The sequence below is a fragment of the Arvicanthis niloticus genome, chromosome X, assembly GCF_011762505.2.
Source record: "Arvicanthis niloticus isolate mArvNil1 chromosome X, mArvNil1.pat.X, whole genome shotgun sequence".
In the NCBI taxonomy this organism is placed as follows: Eukaryota; Metazoa; Chordata; class Mammalia; order Rodentia; family Muridae; genus Arvicanthis; species Arvicanthis niloticus.
The window spans coordinates 15,548,347-15,554,901 of record NC_047679.1 but is presented as its reverse complement, the minus strand read 5'-3'; the positions used below and the strand labels follow the sequence as shown (position 1 = coordinate 15,554,901).

Sequence of the window (6,555 nt, the reverse complement as noted above, 5' to 3'; positions counted from 1 at the left end):
TGATGATATGGAGTGTAAGCCAAATAAACTCTTTTCTCCCCAACTTGCTTTTTGGTCATGGTGTTTCATCACAGCAATAGTAACCCTAAGTAAGACACCTACTACCATTTTAAATTCAACATTTGTTTCATTGCTGTAAACCCTTTTCTTTGTTCTTAGTGTTTTGACAAGTTGGTTTTTAAATCAGTTTCTGCATATCCTGCAGTGTTTCTATGGAGAAATGAGACTTTTGAGTGTCTGAGCTATCATTTTGGTAGTGTACTGCCTCCATCACAGAGTAGCTCTCCATATCAATTTGTAAGTGTGGAGCATAACCTGCATCCAGACTGGCCTCAAACTCGGTGAGCCTCCTGCATATTTTAAACCAATGGACACAGAATCCCTGTCAGTTCATGACTCCCAACAGTCTTGTTTTGACAAGCTCTCTAGGTGATTCTGAAGCATTACCTTAGGTAGGCATCCGACGTTTGTATGCATTTACAGAAATGGGATTACCGAGGGGAGAGGGGAGAGCTACTGCAGGAACTCTTTCCCTTCCCAGCACCCCTTTCACCAGTTGTGCTCCACTGGCTTCCAGATTGCATCAGCCTAGCGTTAGCCCGCCGTGGTGTTCACACTCTCAGCTGGCTAGCTGCGAGGAGGGCGGGGCCTCATGTGGATGTTTGGAGGAGGGGGCAGCTAGGCTTAGGCAGGGTGGGCGTTCTGTGCTGCAGAGCTGTGGGTGCGATGGACAAACAAGTAGTTGGCTTGGGGACTGTAGCTTTTATTGTGTGTCACTGTCTTTTAGAACCGCGAGTTTGGAGGATCGCCTTAGTACTAGATTTTCTCCATTTTCTTTTTCCAATTAAGGGGAAAAATCAGAGGGGAGGCCCTGGGGCCAGTGGCAGTGACGCTCCATCATTGGTCGGTGGCAAGGGCGCATGCGAACCAGTGACGAAGACGTCATTGCAGCTGGAGGAGACTTTGGGGAGGAAGGTGTGAGAGCGCAACCTGGTGGGGGTTTCGTGCCAGCGGCGCAGACTGCTGAGAGCCCGCCCAGAAGGACAGAAAGGGAGGAGTCTTGGACGCCAGGAAAAAAGCTGGGGCTGGGCCAGGGAGAGGTGAGCCCGCTGTCCAGCGGCCATAGAGCTACCCAAAGGCAACTAGGCGAGTGGCCACCAGGGGGTGACCATGCCTGCAAAAGACTCCAAATGGGCTCCACGCAGTCTGCACCATATGTTTTGAAAGCGTTTGTTTTTTATCCTACCTTTCTTGCTTCTACATAAGAGAGAAAATGGATACTGGGTGACTTGCCTTTGTCAGAGTAGAACTCAGTGAAGAACTTGATAGAAAACAGACATATGATTAAGACCCTTGACTGAAAGATGAGACTGGCTAAATAAGTCAACAGCTGGAGGATAATTCATAAATGACAATGTTTGGATCTTTATTTTTTAACTTCACAAAGAAGAAAATTTAAATGCCTCCCCTAGCCAATCCTTTGCCCCCCACAATTTTTACATTGTTGCAATCAGAGTATACACATAACCCTGTATCCTTAGTTACAGCATAATAATTTTCCTTGTTGCTATAGAATCTCCACAGCTTTCATCCCTAGGTAATAGTTGTAGACAACTGTGCTTAACCCTTTTACTTTTGTTGGATGCTAAGACCGCTTCCCAGTAGTTCATCAGAGAAAAAAAGGGCCCCACAAGGGATAATTTTGTGTTTAGAATGTTTGTTTCTCAGGAGGGGAGACAGATAAATGGTCATTGATTCTGAAGCAGAATCTCTGGGAAAAATACCATGAACATTTTTTTTTAGGCTTTTGTCAACCCACTTTCCCAAAAGGGATTATACTGGTTGACATCAGAGGTCAAATCAGAAACTGACTCTGGTGACGCTGGGGCTTGTCTGTCTCCAGGCTGGGTTTAATTTTCCTGCCCTGCTGCTCAGCCCAACTTTATTATTAGTCTTGACCTTTGGGGCAAGGCAAACACACACCAAAGGTTCAGGGACAACTTTAGCAACTGCGACAGCTGACATGAGCCACTGCAGCTCATGTTTCAGGCTTGAGCAAGTGGCTTGGATGAATTTGCCTCGCTGAGAGGGAATCTGAGATGAGGAACAGGTTTGGGAGGGAGCAGATGAGATCAGTTTTAAATATGTTTAGTTCTAAGTGCCTTTGGGACATCTAAGGGGAGGTAGCTAGGAGACAGGCGTACATATGGATAAACAACAGCCTGCCCTTCTCTGAACTCCCAGGGCCCCCTGTCTGGATCTCTGTGGCGTATGTTGCCTGTTACCTTGCAGTATGCCCCAGGAGCTGCTCCTTCAGGCTGGAATAAAGGCCTGCTTTGTGTGTGTGTGTGTGTGTGTGTGTGTGTGTGTGTGTGTGTGTGTGTTTCCTTCTCAGGTCCCAGCACAGTACTTTCCACTTTGAAAGCATTGGATGATTCCTGTTGTTGGGCCTCTGACTCGAGAGGAAAAGCTTAGGGAGCTTGACAGAGTTCCAGGAAGGCTTCCTGTAAGAGGTGGCATAATTTTACTGTTAATAATTATAACCATTTGTTGTGCCACATGTACCACAGTTACTCTGTTACCTACATACATCAGAGATGCCACTTCTTGCTTTCCATCCTTACATCTCTTTGTGTGTGGAGTCCAGGAGTTCTACTTACAGACAGCTCTTGCTAAACAGCCAAGCAAGGAGTAACTGTGCAGTCCATCTTTCACTTTAGGGCACAGCACCCAACCCCAGGCCAGCCCCACTACCTGTGAGTGAATGGCCCAGCTTTAGTAGATGACGTGGACCAATCCGATCTGCTCTCCTTGGGAATGTGAAATAAGAGATGCACAGGGATGTTGCCAGTTAGTTGTGGGAAGCTAAGCTGAGAGGTCTAGCACACCAAGATGTTGGTTGGGTTGGGAGTGCTATGGACTAGGTCAAGTGCCTGTTGAACAGCTAAATGTAGTTGGCAAAGCAAGGAGCATGGGGCAGAGAGGAGCAGGCATGTAACATGGATGAGCCATATGAACGACAGGCCTCTAGAGCAGAGAGGTTCATGCTACAGCTAGACATTTCCTCCAGCTCCAGGTACAATGAGCTCTATTTGAATTCCTACTCTTGGATTTCTGCTTCCTGATCTTGCTTCATTTGGTTTCTGTTTCTTGCATCCAAAAGAGGCCCAATCCAAGCAACCCTTTCCATAGATTCCATTTAATTTGTGCTTCATCCCCTCAGAGGTGAGTGTTCTTTTCCTCATTTTATGAAGTGGAGAAACTGAGGCTTAATGAGATTAGCTTGACTAAGGGAGGTACCCAGTCTACCTTCGTCTCTCTGAATTGATTTCTTAATTTCTTATTCAAAATTGCTACCAGTATTTTATTTATAAAAAAGTAAAAGAGGATACAGGCTTAATCTCATCTGATCTTACCTGATCCAACTGTCAATCAGCTACTCCAACTCTCCCGTTCAGTTTCTAGTTAGACTGCTTTTTCTCTTGATTTTCTGGTGGTTGGCCCCTTCATGTCATTTAAGTCTCGGCTTGTCACCTCCTCAGAGAGGCCTTTGGTCAACCTCACAACCTCACTGTCTGAAATCTTGCTCATTTGTATAATTTTCTTATTGTCTAGCGTCCCTTCAAAAATAGCAACTGAAGCCCTACCTGTATCCTTGGGACTTGAAAGATGCTCCACAGAACAACTTAAACTGCTATTTGATGAATGAATGAATGTACAAACTAAAAAGAAAGTTCTTCATCAACTCTGTTCTCTCAATGTCTCTTCAGAGGCACCATGAATTACTTCTTTATTTTCTGAGGCATTTTGTATGACTCTACAAATGTGAATATATCTCCCTATAAAGATAAATATGATCACTTTTTAAAAAAACCACTGGACGTTCTGCAACTTGTTTTTATAAAGTATAACAGTTTATCAATAACATCTTTGTGTAGCAGAACCTCATTAAAATGATAACACTATTGTATGACAGTATGTGTATATACCAGAAATTATGTAACCAGTTTTTCTTTGTGGGTATTATTTCCTCTTATTATTGTAAGAAGTGATATTGAATAAATAAATATTCTTGTCAAATACATATTTCCCCAAATGCTTCCCATACCCATTTGCTGTATTTTGACTTTCCTTGTCATAGATGTGATGCTCAACTCTATTTAAAGTTATATTGGTCATGTTTGTTGACCCTTTCCTTTATGGAGTCTGGCTTTCATTTTATGCCTTATGAAGATGTTCTTAGTCCCAAATATTAATATTAAAAGTGACTTACCCAATCTTTCTGCTAGGACTTTCATGGTTCCACTTTTACAGTTTTAAACCCGTGATCTGTGTGGAACTTATTTTGGGGTAGGATTTGGAACGAGCTATAGTTTCTTTGCCCTTCAAATGCCAGGTCTGCTGTTTCAGTCCAACAGCTATTGAGTGATTCCCTGGGCCCATAGAATTGGGTTCTTATCTGTTCATTTCTGTCCTTTGTCTTCTACTCTGTCAATCTGGGTGTCTACACCTGCACAAGTGCCGTCCTGTTTTAAACATCATAACTTTATAATACATTTTCATATTTGGGAGGGCAGTACTTCTTTTTGATTCCTTTCCAGAACATTTTTGGTATATTTCTGCATATTCTTCCAGGTGAATCTGATTATTCCAAAATACCCACTGAGCTTTTAATATTGAATTTGTCAGTGAATTTGGAGAAGACTGTCATCTGGCTGTGATAGTGTTGAGTTTCCCTAGCCCAGAGGAAAGTCTGGGTTTCGAATTATTCCTGTGCTTTCTGTTTCTCAACAGCATTTTCAAGTTTCCTAGATCCATTTTCTGAGTATTTCTGAATATTTCTGAAATCTTTCTGACTATTTTTGCTTGTTGCTGTATAGAAACTTCCCTCAGTATTATCTGTCCTCATTATGGAATGGTGATTATTAGTACACCATTCAAGGCTGTTGTTATTGCTTTGGATATGCTTTCTACACATTCCACCATGCTTCCACAGTCTATGCCCATGCCTTCAACAAATAAGATTGTTGTCTAGTTCAAAGTGAATGCCTCCTTTCATTCTTTTGTCTGTGGTATTATGCACTGTTTCCAGAATAGTCGTCGTGGTGACGATGAGGATTTACCCCTTCCCTGACTTTATTAAAAATTCTCACATTTCATTATTTATCCTGATACTGGTATTTGGCTAGAAATAACATTCTTTAAGAATTAGGTACTTGTTTTGGAATATGTGCTTTATCCAAGGCTCTTTGATGTTTCAAGAGCTCAGTTCTTGTGCTAAAATTTGTTTACTCATTAAAGGGGCTCTTGATTTCTTTCAAGGTTTAACAATTATGAATAAAGCCTCTCTAAGTGTTTGTGTGCAGAGTTTTATATAAACATAAGTTTTGATTCATTTGAGTAAGCAGCAGGGGTGTGATTTTGGGGTCATAAGGTAACCATGATGCTTAGCTTTGTAAGAAATAGCTGAAGTGTCTTCTGAAGGCTCCAAGCTTTTTTTTTTCTCTCCCCTCCAGCAGTGTATGAGAGTTTTGTTATTCTGTCTCCTCAGCACCACTTGGTGCTTCCAAAACTTTGGATTTGGACCATTCTTAGAGTGTGTAGTGGTGTTTCATTATTTTTGGAACTTTCACTGCTCTAATGAGCAGAATATGCCCGACAAACAAGGACTGTGCTTTGTCTTGTGTATGTGCTAGTGAATCTGAATGCAGAGTAATGGTAGGAATTTAGAACAGTCAGAAGCTGGGAGGTCTGCAAAAGGATGAAAGGAAGATGGATAGCATGTACTGAAGAGAACAGAAAGTTGCTACCTGAATATCTTTGATGAGGTGTTTTCCAGGCATTCTGCCAATTACAATTTTATCTATCTATCTATCTATCTATCTATCTATCTATCTATCTACTTATCAGATTATGGAGGGCGTGCATACATGTGCAGGTTCTCATAACTGTGTTCATAAGTGGGAAGAAGTCACTGGTCACTGATCACTATACTTGATCTATTCCTTTCAAGCATGATTTCTCTTTGAACCTGTGTGGAAACCAGCAAAGCACTAACAGTCCTCCTGTCTTTGCCTCGCTAGAAGCTGGGGTTATAGATATGCTTGGGACATCCAGGTGTTATGTGAGTGCTGGAATCCAAACTCCAGCCCTCCAGCCACCGAGGTTATGCAGTAACCACTCTTAACCACCAAGCCATGTCGCAAGCTCCATTATTTTACATTTATTATCTATCTGTGTATGTGTGTATGTGTGTGTGCATGTGTGCATATGTGTGTATGTGTGTGTGTGTGTATGTGTTCATGTGTGTGTGTATGTGTGTGTGTAGGTGGATGCAAGCGGTCGTGCATGTAGAGGTCAGAAGACAATTTGTCAGTTCTGTCCTTCCACTGTGTGGATTTTGGAGATCAAACACAGGTTGTATGAGGCTTGAAGGCAGGTACCGAGTGAACCATTTTGCCAGCCCATCATTTTGTCAGTTCAAAACAGCTCAGTCATTACGACTGGGGAATTTGGCTGGTGTAGAGCACTTGCAAGTGTATTCATGTGGTCCAA

The 6,555-nt window shown here is 42.4% G+C and overlaps 1 long non-coding RNA gene across 6 annotated transcripts in view; it reads left to right on the top strand.

Moving 5' to 3' along the window:
* Positions 1-2,836: 2,836 nt before the first annotated feature.
* LOC143435457 (uncharacterized) overlaps positions 2,837-6,555 on the top strand; it is a 28,603-nt gene continuing 24,884 nt past the window's right edge. For 3 of the 6 annotated variants that reach the window (XR_013105780.1, XR_013105781.1, XR_013105779.1), the window contains exon 1: positions 2,840-3,225. This is a non-coding gene — a long non-coding RNA (uncharacterized LOC143435457). Of the gene's footprint in view, positions 3,226-6,555 lie in introns of all 6 variants that reach the window. The other 3 variants (XR_013105777.1, XR_013105778.1, XR_013105776.1) reach the window with 2 other exon arrangements.